Source organism: Natator depressus, chromosome 2 (assembly GCF_965152275.1).
Source record: "Natator depressus isolate rNatDep1 chromosome 2, rNatDep2.hap1, whole genome shotgun sequence".
In the NCBI taxonomy this organism is placed as follows: Eukaryota; Metazoa; Chordata; order Testudines; family Cheloniidae; genus Natator; species Natator depressus.
This window is the reverse complement of record NC_134235.1, coordinates 113,130,575-113,152,309: the sequence shown is the minus strand read 5'-3', so window position 1 is coordinate 113,152,309 and position 21,735 is coordinate 113,130,575.

Genomic DNA, 21,735 nt, shown 5'->3' with positions numbered 1-21,735 from the left:
ATGGAGCAGTGCACTGTGGGTAGCTATCCCACAGTTCACGCAGTCTCGGTTGCCCATTGGAATTCTGGGTTAAGTTCCCAATGCCTGATGGGGCAAAAACATTGTCATGGGTCGTTTGGGTATATGTCGTCAGTCGCCCCTCCCTCCATGAAAGCAACAGCAGACAGTCGTTTCGCACCTTTTTTCCTGGGTTACCCGTGCAGACGCCATACCATGGCAAGCATGGAGCCTGCTCAGCTCACCCACTCAACCGCTGCTGTTGTGAGCATTGTAAACACTTTGCGCATTTATCCTGGAGTATGTGCAGAACCGGGCTAAGACGCCAGCACGAGGACAATTGTGATGAGGACATGGCTGTGGCAATTGGGACATCATGGTGGCAGTGGGGCTGGTTGATACAGTGGAACACCAATTCTGGGCCCAGCAAACAAGCACAGACTGATGGGACTGCATAGTGTTGCAGGTATGGGATCATTCACAATGGCTGCGAAACTTTCGCATGCATAAGGCCACTTTCCTTGAACTTTGTGAGTTGCTTTTCCTCACCCTGAAGCACAGGAATAACAAGATGAGAGCTGCCCTGACAGTTGAGAAACAAGTGGCGATAGCTCTGAGGAAGCTTGCAACGTCTGACTGCTACCGGTCAGTCGGGAATCAATTTTGGAGTGGGCAAGTCTACCGTGGGGACTGCTGTGATCCAAGTAGCCAGTGCAATCACTGATGTTCTGTTAGCAAGGGTAGTGACTCTGGGAAATGTTCAGGCTGTTCGAGCAGTTGCAAGAAGGGACTTACTTCCCAGACCAGAAAATTACTGTTGGGGATGTTGAAATGCCCATAGTTATCCTTGGGGACCCAGCCTACCTCTTGCTCCCATGGCTCATGAAGCCGTACACAGGCGGCCTGGACAGTAGTAAGGAGCAGTTCAACTATAGGCTGAGCAAGTGCAGAATGGTGGTAGAATGTGCCTTTGGACGTTTAAAAGTACGTTGGTGCTGTTTGCTGCCTAGGTTAGACCTCAGCGCAACCAACATTCCCACTGTTATTGCTGCTTGCTGTGTGCTCCATAATATCTGTGAGAGTAAGGGGGAGACGTTTATGGTGGGGTGGCAGGTTGAGACAAATTGCCTGGTGGCCGATTACGTGCAGCCAGACACCAGGGCGATTAGAAGAGCACAGCTGGGCGTGCTGCGCATCAAAGAGGCTTTGAAAACCAGTTTCATGACTGGCCAGACTATGGTGTGACAGTTGTGTGTGTTTCTCCTTGCTGCAAACCCGCCCCCTTTGTTGATTTTTAATTCCCTGTAAGCCAACCACCCTCCCCACTTCGATCACAGCTGGCAAAGGAAATCAAGTAACTATTGTTTTGAAACCATGTATTCTTTCTTTCTTTCTTTCTTTCTTTCTTTTTTAAAAAAAGTGAGATAACTGCCAAGATAGCCGGGGTGGGGTGGATTTGGGGAGGAGGGAAGGACAAGGCCACATTGCTTATTGTAGCCACACTACAAATCAAAACTGTTTTTTGAATGACAGCCTTCTGTTGCTTGGGTCATCCTCTGGAGTGGAGTGGCTGGGTGCCCGGAGCCTGCCCCCGGCCCCCATCCCGCCCCCTGCGTTCTTGGGCGTCTGGGTGAGGGGGATATGGAACTTGGGGAGGAGGGCAGGCGGTTATACAATGGATGCAGCGGGGGGTCTGTGCTCCTGTTGGCTTTTCTGCAGCTCCAACAGATGCTTCATCATGTCCGTTTGCTCCCCCATTAGCCTCAGCATCGCCTCCTGCCTCTGCTCTTCACGCTCACTTAATGCTTTCCTGGACTCTGCCATTAAATGCCTCCATGCATTAAGCTGTGCCCTATCAGTGCGGGAGGACTGCATGAGCTCGGAAAATACTGTCATCGCGAGTGCCTTTTTTTTTTTTTTCACCTTCTAATCTGTGGTAACCTCAAGGATGGAGATGATAGGGGGAGCATAGAAACATTTGCACCTGGGGGGAGATAAAAAGGGAGAGTAAAATTTAAGATGATACATTTTTGAGAACAAAAGGGAGACTCTTTCACAGTGAATCAAACAATTCACAGCAGACAGCACATATGCTTTAGGTACAAGGTTGCATTTTGCCTTTTATATTGAGTGCCTGCCGATATGGTGACACATCACAAATGGCTGGGCAAAAGAATTTGGTTACCAGGCAGCCATGGTAAGCCTTTTGGTACGCGGGGTTGGCTTCTTACGCATTCATAACATGTGGGAATGGAAAAGGATGGCGCTGCAGTTTGTAACCCATAGCAAGCAATGCTGGTTGGGTTTCACATTTAAAAGGAGGGGCTGCGGTTTTCAGGTGGATATGCAGCACACACCTCCCCACACCCCACCGCGTGGCTATTCTCTGGCATGATCCCTTCACCCCTCCCCCTGCCGCGTGCCTATTCTCCGGGATAATCCCTTTTAGCCAAGCGCAAACAACCCAGCATGAATGGGGTTCTTTTACTGTTCCCTTACAAAAATTCCCCTATTTCAACCAGGTGACCATGAATCATATCACTCTACTGAGGCTAACACAGAAAGATATAGATCGATTGTTGCTTGAATGCGTCCAAAACTCAGGACCATTCGCTGTCATGCTTTGTGCTGCAACGGTTCCAGACTACTTGCTACTGGCTTGGCATGGTAAAGTGTCCTACCGTGGAGGACGAAATAAAGCAGCCCTCCTCAGAAACCTTCTACAAAGGCTTTCAGAGTACCTACAGAAGAGCTTCAAGGAGATGTCCCTGGAGGATTCCCGCTCCATCCCTAGACACTTTAACAGACTTTTTTCCAGTAGCTGTACTGGCCATGAATGCATCCCAATTCTTCAGGGAAAATCTAACATTAAACACTATTGCTTTTAAACCCTGTACTGTAGTTACAAAGGTGCCTTCTCCGGCTTCAGGGTCGGGTATCCCGCCTTGGGAGGGTATTGGCTCCAGGGTGATGAAAGGGTCCTGGCCGCCGGGGAGGACTGATTCACTGCTTGCCTGCTGCGCATTCTCCTCTTCCTCCTCCACAAAATCCTCTTCCCTGTTGAGTGAGACTCCTCCCTTGCAGATGTCCAGACAGTGGTGGGGTAGTGGTAGGGTGTCCCCCCCCTAGAATGCCATGCAGCTGATCATAGAAGCAGCATGTATGGGGCTCTGACCTGGAGCAACCATTTGCCTCCTTTGTCTTTTGGTAGGCTTGCCTGAGCTCCTTAACTTTCATGTGGCACTGCTGTGTGTCCCTGTTGTAGTCTCTGTCCATCATGCCCTGTGTGATTTTGGCATATATATTAGCATTTCTTCTTTTTGATCGGAGTTTGGCCTGCACAGATTCTTCTCCCCATACAGCAATCAGATCAAGTGTCTTCCTTTCCTCCATGCTGGAGCTCATTTGCGATCCTGGGGGGACTGCATGGTCACCTGTGCTGCTGAGGTCGCCATGCAGATCAAACAGGAAATGAAATTCAAAATTTCCCAGGGCTTTTCCTGTATACCTGGCTAGTGCATCGGAGTTGAAAGTGCCGTCCAGAGTGGTCACATTGGAGCACTCTGGGGGTATGTCTACACTACGAAATTAGGTCAAATTTATAGAAGTCGGTTTTTTAGAAATTGTTTTTATATATTCGAGTGTGTGTGTGTCCCCACAGAAAATGCTCTAAGTGCATTAAGTGCATCAACTCGGCGGAGTGCTTCCACAGTACCGAGGCAAGTGTCGACTTCCGGAGTGTTGCACTGTGGGTAGCTATCCCACAGTTCCCGCAGTCTCTGCTGCCCATTGGAATTCTGGGTTGAGATCCCAATGCCTGATGGGGCTAAAACATTGTCGTGGGTGGTTCTGGGTACATATCGTCAGGCCCCCGTTCCCTCCCTCTCTCCGTGAAAGCAGCAGCAGACAATCATTTCGCGCCTTTTTTCTTGAGTTACCTGTGCAGACGCCATACCACGGCAAGCATGGAGCCCGCTCAGGTAACCGTCACCGTATGTCTCCTGGGTGCTGGCAGACATGGTACTGCATTGCTACACAGCAGCATCAACCCATTGCCTTGTGGCAGCAGACGGTACAGTAGGACTGGTAGCAGTCATCGTCATGTCCAACGTGCTCCTGGTCGCTTCTGTGAGGTCGATCAGGAGCGCCTGGGCAGACATGGGCGCAGGGACTAAATTTGGAGTGACTTGACCAGGTCATTCTCTTTAGTCCTGCAGTCAGTCCTATTGAACCATCTTATGGTGAGCAGGCAGGTGATACGGATTGCTAGCAGTCCTACTGTACCATCTTCTGCCAGGCAGGCAAGAGATGTGGATGTCTTGCAGTCCTTCTGCACCATCTGCTGCCAGCCAAAGATGTAAAAGATAGATGGAGTGGATCAAAACAAGAAATAGACCAGATTTGTTTTGTACTCATTTGCTTCCCCCCCTCCCCCGTCTAGGGGACTCATTCCTCTAGGTCACACTGCAGTCACTCACAGAGAAGGTGCAGCGAGGTAAATCTAGCCATGTATCAATCAGAGGCCAGACCAACCTGCTTGTTCCAATAAGAACAATTACTTAGGTGCACCATTTCTTATTGGAACTCTCCGTGAAGTCCTGCCTGAAATACTCATTGATGTAAAGCCACCCCCTTTGTTCATTTTAATTCCCTGTAAGCCAACCCTGTAAGCCATGTCGTCAGTCGCCCCTCCCTCCGTCAGAGCAACGGCAGACAATCGTTCCGCGCCTTTTTTCTGTGCGGACGCCATACCAAGGCAAGCATGGAGGCCGCTCAGCTCACTTTGGCAATTAGGAGCACATTAAACACCACACGCATTATCCAGCAGTATATGCAGCACCAGAACCTGGCAGAGCGATACTGGGCGAGGAGGCGACGTCAGCGCGGTCACGTGAGTGATCAGGACATGGACACAGATTTCTCTGAAAGCATGGGCCCTGCCAATGCATGCATCATGGTGCTAATGGGGCAGGTTCGTGCTGTGGAACGCCGATTCTGGGCTCGGGAAACAAGCACAGACTGGTGGGACCACATAGTGTTGCAGGTCTGGGACGATTCCCAGTGGCTGCGAAACATTCGCATGCGTAAGGGCACTTTCATGGAACTTTCTGACTTGCTTTCCCCTGCCCTGAAGCGCATGAATACCAAGATGAGAGCAGCCCTCACAGTTGAAAAGCGAGTGGCGATAGCCCTGTGGAAGCTTGCAATGCCAGACAGCTACCGGTCAGTTGGGAATCAATTTGGAGTGGGCAAATCTACTGTTGGGGCTGCTGTGATGCAAGTAGCCCACGCAATCAAAGATCTGCTGATATCAAGGGTAGTAACCCTGGGAAATGTGCAGGTCATAGTGGATGGCTTTGCTGCAATGGGATTCCCTAACTGTGGTGGGGCCATAGACGGAACCCATATCCCTATCTTGGCACTGGAGCACCAAGCCGCCGAGTACGTAAACCGCAAGGGGTACTTTTCAATAGTGCTGCAAGCTCTGGTGGATCACAAGGGACGTTTCACCAACATCAACGTGGGATGGCCGGGAAAGGTACACGACGCTCGCATCTTCAGGAACTCTGGTCTGTTTCAAAAGCTGCAGGAAGGGACTTTATTCCCAGACCAGAAAATAACCATTGGGGATGTTGAAATGCCTATAGTTATCCTTGGGGACCCAGCCTACCCCTTAATGCCATGGCTCATGAAGCCGTACACAGGCAGCCTGGACAGTAGTCAGGAGCTGTTCAACTACAGACTGAGCAAGTGCAGAATGGTAGTAGAATGTGCATTTGGACGTTTAAAGGCGCGCTGGCGCAGTTTACTGACTCGCTTAGACCTCAGCGAAACCAATATTCCCACTGTTATTACTGCTAGCTGTGCACTCCACAATATCTGTGAGAGTAAGGGGGAGACATTTATGGCGGGATGGGAGGTTGAGGCAAATCGCCTGGCTGCTGGTTACGCGCAGCCAGACACCAGGGTGGTTAGAAGAGCACAGGAGGGTGCGGTACGCATCAGAGAAGCTTTGAAAACCAGTTTCATGACTGGCCAGGCTACGGTGTGAAAGTTCTGTTTTGTTTCTCCTTGATGAAACCCCCCACCCCTTGGTTCACTCTAGTTCCCTGTAAGCTAACCACCCTCCCCTCCTCCCTTCGATCACCGCTTGCAGAGGCAATAAAGTCATTGTTGCTTCACATTCATGCATTCTTTATTCATTCATCACACAAATAGGGGGATGACTACCAAGGTAGCCCAGGAGGGGTGGTGGAGGAGGGAAGGAAAATGCCACACAGCACTTTAAAAGTTTACAACTTTAAAATGTATTGAATGCCAGCCTTCTGTTTTTTGGGCAATCCTCTGTGGTGGAGTGGCTGGTTGGCCGGAGGCCCCCCCACCGCGTTCTTGGGCGTCTTGGTGTGGAGGCTATGGAACTTGGGGAGGAGGGTGGTTGGTTACACAGGGGCTGTAGTGGCAGTCTGTGCTCCAGCTGCCTTTTGCTGCAGCTCAACCATACACTGGAGCATACTGGTTTGGTGCTCCAGCAGCCTCAGCATTGAATTCTGCCTCCTCTCATCACGCTGCCGCCACATTTGAGCTTCAGCCCTCTCTTCAGCCCACCACCTCTCCTCCCAGTCATTTTGTACTTTCCTGCACTCTGACATTATTTGCCTCCACGCATTCGCCTGTGCTCTGTCAGCATGGGAGGACAGCATGAGCTCAGAGAACATTTCATCACGAGTGCGTTTTTTTTTCTTTCTAATCTTCACTAGCCTCTGGGAAGGAGAAGATCCTGTGATCATTGAAACACATGCAGCTGGTGGAGGAAAAAAAAAGGGACAGCAGTATTTAAAAAGACACATTTTATAAAACAGTGGCTACAGTCTTTCAGGGTAAACCTTGCTGTTAACATTACATACATAGCACATGTGCTTTCGTTACAAGGTCGCATTTTGCCTCCCCCCAACGCGTGGCTACCCCCTCAACCCTCCCCCCTCCCCATGGCTAACAGCGGGGAACATTTCTGTTCAGCCACAGGCAAACAGCCCAGCAGGAATGGGCACCTCTGAATGTCCCCTTAAGAAAAGCACCCTATTTCAACCAGGTGACCATGAATGATATCACTCTCCTGAGGATGACACAGAGAGATAAAGAACGGATGTTGTTTGAACGCCAGCAAACATACACTGCAATGCTTTGTTCTACAATGATTCCCTAGTACGTGCTACTGGCTGGAGTGATAAAGTGTCCTACCATGGAGGACGCAATAAGCAATACAGCGGTGCATAGACAATCCAGGAAGTTTTTGGAAAGCGTAGGGGACAATTTCCTGGTGCAAGTGCTAGACGAGCCAACTAGGGGGGGAGCTTTTCTTGACCTCCTGCTCACAAACAGGGAAGAATTAGTGGGGGAAGCAAAAGTGGATGGGAATCTGGGAGGCAGTGACCATGAGATGGTCGAGTTCAGGATCCTGACACAGGGAAGAAAGGTAAACAGCAGGATACGGACCCTGGACTTCAGGAAAGCAGACTTTGACTCCCTCAGGGAGCAGATGGGTAAGATCCCCTGGGGGACTAACATGAAGGGGAAAGGAGTCCAGGAGAGCTGGCTGTATTTCAAGGAATCCCTGTTGAGGTTACAGGGACAAACCATCCCGATGAGTCGAAAGAATAGTAAATATGGCAGGCGACCAGCTTGGCTTAATGGTGAAATCCTAGCGGATCTTAAACATAAAAAAGAAGCTTACAAGAAGTGGAAGGTTGGACATATGACCAGGGAAGAGTATAAAAATATTGCTCGGGCATGTAGGAATGAAATCAGGAGGGCCAAATCGCACCTGGAGCTGCAGCTAGCAAGAGATGTCAAGAGTAACAAGAAGGGTTTCTTCAGGTATGTTGGCAACAAGAAGAAAGCCAAGGAAAGTGTGGGCCCCTTACTGAATGAGGGAGGCAACCTAGTGACAGAGGATGTGGAAAAAGCTAATGTGCTCAATGCTTTTTTTGCCTCCGTCTTCACTAACAAGGACAGCTCCCAGACTGCTGCGCTGGGCATCGCAACATGGGGAGTAGATGGCCAGCCCTCTGTGGAGAAAGAGGTGGTTAGGGACTATTTAGAAAAGCTGGACGTGCACAAGTCCATGGGGCCGGACGAGTTGCATCCGAGAGTGCTAAAGGAATTGGCGGATGTGATTGCAGAGCCATTGGCCATTATCTTTGAAAACTCGTGGCGAACGGGGGAAGTCCCAGATGACTGGAAAAAGGCTAATGTAGTGCCAATCTTTAAAAAAGGGAAGAAGGAGGATCCTGGAAACTACAGGCCAGTCAGCCTCACCTCAGTCCCCGGAAAAATCATGGAGCAGGTCCTCAAGGAATCAATCCTGAAGCACTTAGACGAGAGTAAAGTGATCAGGAACAGTCAGCATGGATTCACCAAGGGAAGGTCATGCCTGACTAATCTAATCGCCTTCTATGATGAGATTACTGATTCTGTGGATGAAGGGAAAGCAGTGGATGTATTGTTTCTTGACTTTAGCAAAGCTTTTGACACTGTCTCCCACAGTATTCTTGTCAGCAAGTTAAAGAAGTATGGGCTGGATGAATGTACTATAAGGTGGGTAGAAAGTTGGCTAGATTGTCGGGCTCAACGGGTAGTGATCAATGGCTCCATGTCTAGTTGGCAGCCGGTGTCAAGTGGAGTGCCCCAGGGGTCGGTCCTGGGGCCGGTTTTGTTCAATATCTTCATAAATGATCTGGAGGATGGTGTGGATTGCACTCTTAGCAAATTTGCAGATGATACTAAACTGGGAGGAGTGGTAGATACGTTGGAGGGCAGAGATAGGATACAGAGGGACCTGGACAAATTGGAGGATTGGGCCAAAAGAAACCTGATGAGGTTCAATAAGGATAAATGCAGGGTCCTGCACTTAGGACGGAAGAACCCAATGCACAGCTACAGACTAGGGACCGAATGGCTAGGCAGCAGTTCTGCGGAAAAGGACCTAGGGGTTACAGTGGACGAGAAGCTGGATATGAGTCAGCAGTGTGCCCTTGTTGCCAAGAAGGCCAATGGCATTTTGGGATGTATAAGTAGGGGCATAGCGAGCAGATCGAGGGACGTGATTGTTCCCCTCTATTCGACATTGGTGAGGCCTCATCTGGAGTACTGTGTCCAGTTTTGGGCCCCACACTACAAGAAGGATGTGGATAAATTGGAGAGAGTCCAGCGAAGGGCAACAAAAATGATTAGGGGTCTGGAACACATGACTTATGAGGAGAGGCTGAGGGAACTGGGATTGTTTAGTCTGCAGAAGAGAAGAATGAGGGGGGATTTGATAGCTGCTTTCAACTACCTGAGAGGTGGTTCCAAAGAGGATGGTTCTAGACTATTCTCAGTGGTAGAAGATGACAGGACAAGGAGTAATGGTCTCAAGTTGCAGTGGGGGAGGTTTAGGTTGGATATTAGGAAAAACTTTTTCACTAGGAGGGTGGTGAAACACTGGAATGCGTTACCTAGGGAGGTGGTAGAATCTCCTTCCTTAGAAGTTTTTAAGGTCAGGCTTGACAAAGCCCTGGCTGGGATGATTTAATTGGGGATTGGTCCTGCTTTGAGCAGGGGGTTGGACTACATGACCTCCTGAGGTCCCTTCCAACCCTGATATTCTATGATTCTATGATAAGGCTGCCCTCCCCAGAAACCTTTTGCAAAGGCTTTGGGAGTACATCCAGGAGAGCCGCGAATGCCAGGGCAAATTAATCCTTTCACATGCTTGCTTTTAAACCATGTATAGTATTTTAAAAGGTACACTCACCAGAGGTCCCTTCTCCGCCTGCCGGGTCCATGAGGCAGCCTTGGGTGGGTTTGGGGATTACTGGCTCCAGGTCCAGGGTGAGAAACAGTTCCTGGCTGTCGGGAAAACCGGTTTCTCCGCTTGCTTGCTGTGAGCTATCTACAACCTCATCATCATCATCATCTTCTTCGTGCCCAAAACCTGCTTCCGTGTTGCCTCCATCTCCATTGAAGGAGTCAAACAACATGGCTGGGGTAGTGGTGGTTGAACCCCCTAAAATGGCATGCAGCTCATCATAGAAGCGGCATGTTTGGGGCTCTGACCCGGAGCGGCCTTCACCACTCTGGTTTTCTGGTAGGCTTGCCTCAGCTCCTTAAGTTTCACGCGGCACTGCTTCAGGTCCCTGTTATGGCCTCTGTCCTTCATGCCCTGGGAGATTTTGACAAAGGTTTTGGCATTTCGAAAACTGGAACGGAGTTCTGATATCACGGATTCCTCTCCCCATATAGCGATCAGATCCCATATCTCCCGTTCAGTCCATGCTGGAGCTCTTTTGCGATTCTGGGACTCCATCATGGTCACCTCTGCTGATGAGCTCTGCATGGTCACCTGCAGCTTGCCACGCTGGCCAAACAGGAAATGAGATTCAAAAGTTTTGCGGTTCTTTTGCTGTCTACCTTGCCAGTGCATCTGAGTTGAGGGTGCTGTCCAGAGCTGTCACAATGGAGTACTTTGGGATAGCTCATGGAGGCCAATACCGTCGAATTGTGTCCACAGTACCCCAAATTCAACCCGGCAAGGCCGATTTAAGCGCTAATCCACTTGTCAGGGGTGGAGTAAAGAAATCGATTTTAAGAGCCCTTTAAGTCGGAAAAAAGGGCTTCATCGTATGGATGGGTGCAGGTTTACATCGATTTTAACGCTGCTAAATTCGACCTAAAGTCCTAGTGTAGACCAGGGCTGGGATAGCTCCCACAGGCCAATAACGTCGATTTGCGTCCACACTACCCCAAATTCAACCCAGCAAGGTCGATTTTAGCACTACTCCCCTCACCAGGGAGGAGTACAGAAGTCGATTTTAAGAGCCCTTTAGGTCAACGGAACGGGGTTGGTTGTATAGATGCATTTATTTTAAAATCAACTTAATGCAGCTAAATTCGACCTAGCCCCATAGTGTAGACCAGGGCTCAGCGTGACAATCTGTAAAGCATGCTTTAGAGTGGCAGAGTTCAGAAGAGTTTGCTGGCAAGGCAGATAGGCTGGTGAGTCAGGGAGCTGAAACGCAGCTTAGCAACAGCAAAACTCAGTTGCTGAGGCAAAGAGTGGTAACACACGTGGCTCACAATTTTGAGTGTCCTGACCACAATGTCACAGCAGGGCTCTGCTCCACAGGAAGAGCAATGGCTGGAGCCAGATCTCTAGAGCCTGGTAGACTCCCTGCTTCACAGCAGGGCTCTTGCCAGCCCCTGGAGCCCTGGCTGAAGCTGGGAACCTAGCAGCCTGAGGGCTGGGAACAGCTAAGTGAAACTGACATTCTCTGTTTCAGGGCTCCTGTTCAATGAATGTCAAATTTCACCTTTTTTCAGGATAACCTTATTTCAGTGTTTCTGAAACAAAAATTTTCAGGGATTACCATCTCACTGAGAATGAAAGCAAATTAGAAAATACTGAAACTCCAGACAACCTGAAACCCCTGAGTTTCAGCTAGCTCTAGGAAGGCGATACACTGTTCCTGAAAGAGAAAGGTGATAAGATTGGTGTGTTGGTGTCAAGGGGGCTTCGAAGAGAAGATACAGTACAGATCTGGCTGCGAAAGGGGAGGGAAAGCCTGTTTGGGCTGCTGGTTTGTAGTTTTAGGGGGGGAAAAAGGGAGGTTCATGTAGGTCTGGAGGGAAGAACCCTCCATTTTTATTTAGTTATATTTTCAGGTAAGCATCCAATTACTGTGTGTTATGTGTATTCAGATTTGTTCATTTGAACAAGTTCATTTGAAATCAGCTTCCAAAGTTTCCGTAGCTTATCCATCGCTACGTTTTCATTTGGCTTAAAACTGTATTGATGTCACTTTTACATTTCAGTGGTTTCTGCTGCTGAATTAGTTAATCACTGTGCTGATATGATGGGAAAAAATACAAATAGCTGGGAATTAGATTAGTCACAATTGCAATTAAAACCCAATATACTGTATTTATTACTAAATAAACAAAGTAAAGACTTGGTGCAATATGCATTCTGATTTTTTTTTGAAGGCATATAACAATTGCTAAAGACCCAGCAACATAATGTAATTTAAGGAAATAGACATGTTACACCTGGGCAGTGCTGGAAATGAACACTCATATAATTTGTTTTAAATTCATGGGTATTTTTATGGTATCTTCACAGTGGTTTCTGAATGCCTCTCAAATATGAATGAATTAATCCTTATAACACTCCTGTGAGTCAGGGAAGAATTATTACTATCCCCATGAAACCCATGAGGTGTTTAATTCCTATTTTGCTTCAGACTTCACTAAAAAGGTTAATGGTGACCAGATACTTAACACAATGAATATTAACAACAAGGGGGAAGGCACACAAGCAAGAGTAGAGACAGAACAGTTTAAAGAATAGTTTGGTAAGTTATAGGTATATGTATATTCAAGTTGGCAGGGCCTCATGAAATTCATCATAGGGTACTTAAGGAAATAGGCGAAGCAATCCCATAACCGTTCGCAACTATCTTTGAGATCTCCAGGAGAATGGGTGAGGTCTTAGAAGACTGGAGAAGGGCAAATATATCATCTTTAAAAAGGGAAACAAAGAGGACCCAGGAAACTATAGATCAGTCAGTCTAACTTCGATATGTGGATAGATATTGGAACTAATTATTAAACAATCAATTTGTAAGCACAGAGAGGATGATAGGGTTATAAGGAATAGCCAGCATGAATTTGTCAAGAACAAATCATACCAAATCAACCTAATTTCCTTCTTTTGACAGGGTTACTGGCCAACTGGATAGGGTGGAAACAGTTAACATGATATATCTTGATTTAAATAAGGCTGTTGACACACTCCCACATGACATTCTCATAAGCAAACTAGGGAGATGTGGTTTAGATGAAATTACTATAGGGTGGGTGCACAGTTGGTTGAAAGTCAGTACTCAAAGAATAGTTATCAATAGTTTTCTGTCAAACTGGGAGGGTGTATTTAGCGGGGTCCCACAGGGATCTGTCCTGGGTCTGGAACTAGTCAATATTTTCATCAATGACTTGGATAATGGAGTGGAGAATACGCTTATAAAATTTGCAGATGACATCAAACTGGGCGGGGTTGAAAGCACTCTGAAATGCAGGATTAGAATTCAAAGTGACCTTGACAAGTGGTCTGAAATCAACAGATGAAATTTAATAAAGACAAGTGCAAAGTACTTCACTTAGAGAAAGGAAAAATCAAATGCACAAGCGAAAAATGGGGAATATCTGGCTAGGCAGTAGTACTGCTGAAAAGGATCTGGGAGTTATAGTGTATCACAAATAGAATATGCGTCAACAATGTGATGCAGCTCTGAAAAAGGCTAATATCATTCTGGGGTGTATTAACATGGGTGCTATATACAAGATGTAGGAGGTAATTGTCCCACAGTGCTTGGCACTGGTGAGGGCTCACCTGAGTAGATGGAGTGAGCATTCTGGAGACAAGACAGAAGATAATAACAATACCTAGCTCTCACATAGCGCTTTTCATCAGCAGATCTCAAAGTGCTTTACAAAGAAGGTCAGTAACCTTATCCCTAGTGGGCATGGTTCACATTATATGTATTCATATTTGTTGAAAGACAACAGGAGAGTACAATACAAAGTTGCTTTAGATGCTGAAACCTAGCAAGGACTTTAATATTAGAGAAGAACTCTAAGAGGAGTTAGATGTTATTTATATTGACTTCTAAAATTCCTATTTTACAGTTTCATTTGCATCATTATAGCAATTGAGTTACTACTTTGGGCATGAACTAATGTGAAAAACATTGCATTCCTTTAAGTGTTTGAATTATCAGAGGTGCTTTATTTTTTATTTCATTTTTATTAACAACTCATACACTAAGTGGGGGGGGGGGGAAAGGGGGTCGTGATTTTGCATGAAATTAAATTCCACAGCAGGTGAGTGCCCATCTCAGCATGCTGTAAAATATATTACAGTTTCTTGCAACTTTCTCTTAAAAAAAAAAAAATCCCCACAATTTTAATCCCTTAATTTTCCACTGGTGCATTAGTTGTAGTAAAACAGCACCTATCTTTTCATGTATACTGCAGCCTCAGGATTTTTCCTGCTGTGGGAATAAAGTATAAAGAAGCAGGTGTGCTGGGGGTTCAGTAGCACCCACTGGCTTGAAGTGGTTTCTATCATATACAGGGTTTACAATTTTGTTCAATGGCTTTCAGTACCCCTACTATAAATTTTGTTCCAATGTCACTGTAAAGTAGTTACTTCCGCTTTACTGAATAAACAAGCAACTATATTTTGACTATGAATAAGTGAGCATCATTTATATATGTGGGGCAAAAGGCTTCATTTTCCCTATGTCAAATTTATATGTACAGGCCAACGTGTATCCAGGTAAGATAGTACTATATATTTCTCAACTTGATATGCAGTTCCATAGTCCTCCTCTTATTACATAGGCAAGAGCTTTTGAAAATAATGGCACATGCATTTGTTTAATGAAACAGCCTAAAATCTGCTAAAGATATCATGTAGACAAAAATGCCTTTTTGAAAAAGGGACTTTGTTACCCAGCTATTTTAATGTGTCCTGTTTCTTCTTTGAAGCATGTTTAGTATGACTTTGGTAGCCAACGAATATTACCCCATATGATAAAATGTAGTGTCTTTTTACTGCAATAGTCAGTGGCTTATTGTTGAAGGTATAATCAAGTCCAGAAATTGCTAACTCTGCTGTTGAATTTAGGCCAATGATCTGCAGTCTTTTTCCCATGGTCCACCTTTTTTCCGTCCATCTTTTTTTCTCTGCTAAGCAGTATAAATCAATATTCACAAACAAGTTATGTAAAATTACATCATGATCATTACTCTAAGTTTACTACAGTTTTTTCCCCCCAATGGCTAGGTTTTACTGTTGTCAGATTTGGTTCTAAATCTACAGCATTATTATTTTGAGCAATTTGGCCCATTCTACTAAGACCTTCAGCAGGTTCTTTATAGACCCAAATCCCATTGCAACAATATGGTTAAGTTACAGTTTGCCAGAACCACTACAGTTGGGCTCTATAAATTATAGTATTTAGTGGTACCTGGAGAAGGAGAAATATTAGTGGTATGTGAGAAAAATAAAAATTACTTGGGGCACAAAAGTTGGTTACAGAAATGCCTTCCCAAAGCAGGAACCAGCAGGATTCACTAGTGAGGATTAAGACAACATGGAGCAATATGTTTCTAGAAAAGTTAATGTAACATTTAGGCCCTGTGTACCTATTGCATTTAATCATGAAGAACAGCTAAACCTCCATGTCGTTCTATTTTTCATATATATATTATAGTGTAAGAAAAAATAAAGAGAAAAAGGTGTGTTTTGCAGATTCATTGAAAGGAACACCAGCAGCTCAGACCAGGGTTGTGGCAGTGGGAATAGCTCAGTGATTGGTGAGCACAGTGGGGTATCATTCCGTTAGTTGCTTAAGTATTAATCACAATCCATTCTTCTGACAATATTCTATAGTGCAAAGCACTATGAGGAGCACCTGCTTCTATGAATGTGCTCAGTTCATGGTCTCTTCTCTGGAGGAGATAATGCTTCAAATACCTTAAAGGCCATTATTGATGGGAAGACACTGGGTATCTAGAGTTGTGCACACGCTGAACTTCTCCATTAGGAATTCTTTGGATGATAGCTCATTAACCAATATAATTGTCCCAGAGCTCATTAACCAGCGACATTGGTGTTGGCTGAAATATCTGGGCATATTTCCATCAGTCTTTCAAAGCTAATAGATATTTTAGACATTTTTAGTCTGAAAAATATTTCCTCCGTGTCATCTTATCTAGGATTCTTCAACCTATAGATGCTCAACGTTTTTATGTGGTGGAGCCAATGAATGAGCTGAAAGAGGGTCTAAATTCCATGACTACAAAACGTGACCGAATAGGAATCTAATACCACAAGGGATATGTTAGGCATGTACATGGTGGTGATGAGCACACTGAACAGTGATGCTCAGTGACCTGGGCCATCAATTGTATTTATTCTGTCAGACCACTTCGACATCAGAGGGAGTTTGACCGGTGGGGGGCGGGAGTGGTTTGGTAATACAAAAGGTGACCTAATTTCTTCACTCAGCTGAAGATAATAGAGTTGCATCACTGTTGTCAGAATTTTTCCCTATGTGATTGTCACCTTGTTGGAAGAAATGTTTAGGAATGTAAGGATAATTGTGGGAAACATAAGGAATAATATTTGGGAGTGTCATTTTTAGTCAGTCTAACTTCAAGACTTAATCAGAGTTACAAAAGCTGTGCTGCCATGACTGAAGTTGGGTGGGGAAGGATGGTAGTACTAATTAGAGTACTTTCTGCTCATATAACAGTTAGTGGACTAAGGTTAAACTTAAACCTGTCTCATAAACAATAGATGAAGGTGCGGGGTTGAATCAGAATGATGCTAACGGGAGACCACTGAGTTAATCATTTTACTGAATCAAAACTTTGAGCTTAGATGTCAAATTCTGCAATGTAAAGAATCAGTCGTGTCAATCACTGACACAAGAGTCTGAAAATTGCAGTATGGGTGTTGCCCACACAGGTGTGTGCACTGTGAACTTGTATTCAGATTTCATTACTCCATACGGTTTGTCTTTGAAACTAACGTTGGTCTGAAAAATAATTTCACCAGCCAATCAACTGGATTATAAACACTGTATGTCTAACAATGGCCACAGCAGTGAGTTTCATCTGTCACTGAATTGGAACCCTGGGAGGAGAGCGAATGTTTTGCACATGTTACAGCATGGAATTTTCACTGCTGCACACGCTGACTGGTGGCACTGCTCACTACAGTGTGCTGTGTCTGACATTTGCTGGACAATCCTTGTAGCTCTGCAGACCTGGGGAAGGATTTTGCCATGGATCTATTCCATTACAAATAATTTTTCTAATGTGATGGCACTTTCTACATTGTATCATTACACAGTTTGATTCCAAATAACTTTTTACGTGATAGATCTGAGCTCTTCTCTCCTTTTTTTTCCCTCCCCAAAAGCCTATAGATGTTAGACATTTTCAGTTTTGAACATGTTACTCAGTGTTGCCTGATCTGGGATCCTTAGCTTATTTTGGGTGTTTTCCATATTTGTCTGAATAGTTGAGCATAGAGGCCTATCAAATATGAGGTGTAGCATTTTTCTCCCCAGAGGCAGTAGGCCATGCTGGGGGCATTTTTGAGGTATTTCCTTGAGTAAGCAAAAATGAATACACTAATGAGTGATACAGGTATACTACATTACATTTGAACAAGTTTGTTTCTTCCTGAACTTGCCACTGACATTCAAAACAGCACAAGAATTTTAAACTAAAATATAACTACTACCTCATCAATTTTCATTCACTACTAAAAACCCCTTCTAAAAGACAGGTAGACTTCCTGCTGAATGTGTTTCATTTCATTTAGATTTAGTGGACATATTGAACAATATTGAGAGCGAGACTAAGTTTGCTCTGACCAGCAAGTATTGTTGTAACATTCTCCATGAAATAAATTGTTTAATTTTATGTGTCTCCTTTCAGCACAATCCTCTACATTAATATGAATAAAGAATTCCACAAATATGCTACCAATTCCCATCCAAAAAGTAATACTTCAGTAACACTAAGGGTATGTCTACACTGGCAGAGTTACATCGCCGGCAGTTACAGCGCCACTCAGAGAGCGCTGAAGGGAAACTGCTGTTGTGTGTTCAAACTGTCAGCTGCCTGCGCAATAGCGTGTTCACACTTGCGACACTTGCACTGGTATTCGGAGCGGTGCATTCGGGGCAGCTATCCCTCAGAGCATCTCTTCCTCTTCTGCCGCTAAGAGTTGTGGGAAGGCGGAGGGGGTCGTGGGGCATCCTGGGTCGTGTCCCAATGACCCGTGATGCATTGCTTCACATCCCAGCAATCCCTGTGCTTCCGTCTGCATTTGGTGCCATCTTTCAACGGTTTGTGTACTGTGTGCTTTGCCTCTTCGTTCTGAAAGAACGAATCCCGCACTGTTGACCAATATGCTGCTCGGTCTCGCTAACACGTCATGAGTGGCAGTGGAATTATTCCTTAAACTACAAAGGCAAGAGGAGTTTGACATTGATCTTGCCACGCGTAGTAGCTACAACACGAGAATGCTTGTGACATTCATGGAGGTGCTGCCCACCGTGGAACGCTGCTTTTGGGCTCGGGAAACAATACTGAGTTGTGGGATCACATCATGATGCACGTCTGGGATGAAGAGCAGTGGCTGCAGAACTTTCGGATGAGGAAAACCATATTCATGGGACTGTGGGATGAGCTTGTCCCAGCCCTATGGCTTGGCAGTGTGTACACCTCAGGAGTTACACCGCAGAAAGCTGCTTTACTGCACAGAAACTTGCTAGTGTAGACAAGGCCTAAGTTACAAACTGACATTAAGATTAAAACTGACAGAAACAAAGAGATGTACGGTGAAGACCGATATAGCGCATATTGTCGATCCTCCAAAAGCTAGATATAATAGTTATCGTTAAAGAGCCCCACTGGTTTAAAAATTATAAAAGGCTGTATTAAAGTTCTAAGAGTCAGAAGGACCTTGGATCATAGGATAAGAAGTGGTGGTGATACATCCAAGGGGTGGCTTTTTTAGGCCAGGAGCCTACTGGGTGCTGGGGGAACGTGGTTACCAGCAGCAATTATTACATTAGATATCGTGTGCTTTCTCTCAGTGGAGCCACTGCTAGTGTGCAGAGGGTGGGACATTGGTCCAGCTGACATGTCCTTTTAGGGCAGTAAATTCTGCTACTAGGAATAGTGAGAACCCTCTTGTGCTCAGCTGTTCTGATTTTGGTTGCCAGGTGTTTGAGTGTGCTGGAGTAGAAGAGACGCTGAATTCTTCTCTACTAGTGCAAACACATCAGGACAATAGCCTATTCTACTTCGCTAAGTCTCCATTAAGCTTGTCTATAATTTTCTGAATTCAAGTTATTTCTGATTATTGAGAAAGTGATGTGTAAAGAGAGGCCTTTTTTAATATATGTTTTGCTTCTGCCTGATTCAGTGATGCCACAACCAACTGTGTAGATGTTTGTTGGTAGTTCATTGTGATGTTACAAGCACTGATTTTGTGGAGTTACTGAAGATATCATTCAAGAGGAAGTGGAGTGAAGGGGGAAAAGCTTCTATGCACACAAAGTGTCAGAGGTGGATATACCATATACATAATCCGTCAGTTCTTTTACGGGCTGTTCTAAGTAAATCTAGCTTCATTAAGCCTGATTGTTTTCTCATTTACACTGGGTTTCAGTGGTGTTACTTCTGATTTACACAAGTGTATATGAGAGGAGAATCATGCTCATTATATGTAGTCTACTCTTTCTATACACATCACTTCCATAAGCAATAAGCTATGTTGGAGGGATACTGTCTTTTTTTTGTGTAATAAAGAATTGATATACAAATACATGACACAGATATATGATTTTCACTGCCTTGTGCTTGTGCCTAGTAAAGACATTTAGGTCAAATCAACTTTGTTAGGCTTAGTATGCCTTGATACAGTGGTCACATGGGGTTGCATCTATTCCATTTCTAATAGTGAGAGTTTCTGCAGCTTAGTATTTACTAGAAATGCCAGGAGAGGTTTTAGAGAGTTGACACTCATGAAACTAGATTACGTGCTATGGTATGATACAGAAATATATACAAATTTTATACTGCACATAAGTCTTTCATCCCTTATTGAGTATTAATTGCCCCAGAAGAATGTCTGTGTTCTTTTCAAGAGTATGGAAAGATAGAGCATTTATAGAAATTGATGCTCTATGGACTTACAACACCAGGACCCCTAAGAACTTAGAAAGCATGACTAAATATATTCCAATTACAGACTAATGCAGGTAATGGGTTTATGGTACTTAGAGGGTTGGATCTGTTCTCTGACAGCCTGCAGACATTAGGAGCCCCTCATGACTGCCTGCAATGTAGGCATTATGGAGTGATTTTTACTTTACTGCCTTTTCCATCAGATCATCCCCTTCCTTTCACACACAAGGTTAATTCACTTCTTGATCACATTATTTCCTCGCTGCTCTTTGACAATATAAAAATTCTGAGTGGACAGCTCAATCCCTCTTCCATCTCAGATTTGATTGTTATGGTATTGCCTGGCGTCCCTCAGAGGCCTCCAGCCGACTTTGCTGCACTTTATGACACTTAAATGGCTGGGCTACAATTTCTCCATCTATTCACAAAATGCTGTTAATAACTCATTTCCAAAGAGGCCCTTCTTTATGTCTTGGCATTAAAGGATTTTTTATTAGGTGCCAGGATAGGTGACACACAGCCCCAGTAACCAAAGAGTTAATTAATCTGTTGAAATTTATTGCCTTTTATACTGCACTCAGTGTGACAGTCCCTAAGAGAAACAGATACTATATTTACAACCTAGCTGAAATATTCAGTAATATAGTCTGCATACTGACCCACTCTATCAGTGTATGGCTTTTGCTGGAGTACCCATTAATCAACTAAGATGGATTTGTGTAATCTGTCTTCTTTCTTATTCTGAGATTCCAATAAATATTGAAATAATAATTTATTGATTATCCTGCAATATAAATGTGTAGTAAAGGCACCCAAGATATTTGCATGGTAATGCATTTTGAAAGCTCTTGGCATCCTGTGGGTATGGGAGGGAGAGGCTGTAACACTGGCTAGTTATGATGGCATTACTTCAGTACACCAAATTTAATGCTATCATGTGCAGAGATCCTTTAAGGTAGCTCTTGAGCTCTGGTGAGGTATAAACTGTAATGGGGTACAATTCTCCTTCTCTAAAAGCAATATATTAACAGTAAAGTTATACTGCATGATTGACCAAGAATTTGAATGCTAGCAAACCCAAGGGAATATGACTGTGTCTCTGTATATAAAACGATCCTTTCAACTCTTCTTGTGCCAAGTGTTTATCAAAAAAGTATTTGCTTAATTAGTTCTAGAAAGGAGAGAGCTCTATGACTATTAGGCTGCCTGCTACATTAATTGCCTACCTTATAAGATACACTTCTCTATAACATACACAGCGCATGGGGCAGATTTTGTGATGTGGCTGTCCTGAGAGAAGCAGCACAGAAAGCAGAGTCTGGGGTGGGTGCGGGAGCAAAAGTAGCTTTATGCCACACAGCTTTGTTCTGCCTGGAGTCTCTGGGCTTGGTCCAAAACAGCCCCCAGCATAAGTTACAGCAGCTGTGGGGACTGCTCTAATTTATAGCAGCCTTTTCTAGGGTTTCTATGATATGCAGTGTACCTCATAATCTCCATAGTACTGAGCTTTAAGGCTACCCTCCTGACCTATCCTACCCATGGCATACCTCCTATGCTAAGGCTTGGTTAAGAGGCAATACAGAGCTGCTTATGTTGGCCCTACACTGCTCACACTGAGGAATTCTCCCCTGGCTCCTTGTGACTCATCTATGGGCCCGATTCACCACTTGTGGGTAGGAGCCAGGACAGAAGCCAGAGTCCACTCCTTAGTTCTTATAGGAGTGCCTTCCGGAGGGGGAAGCCCTGTATATTAGTTTACATGGCTAAGTCCCATTGCTGTTTATAGCCTTGTGTGGTGTATATTATAATGTGGCAATAAATCAAAGATACAAATTATTTTTTTCAAACTACTGTTTCAACCAGCCCAAACCTTTGTCACTCCTTAGAACAATCACCTTTTGAATACAAAAGCAAACCTTCTTT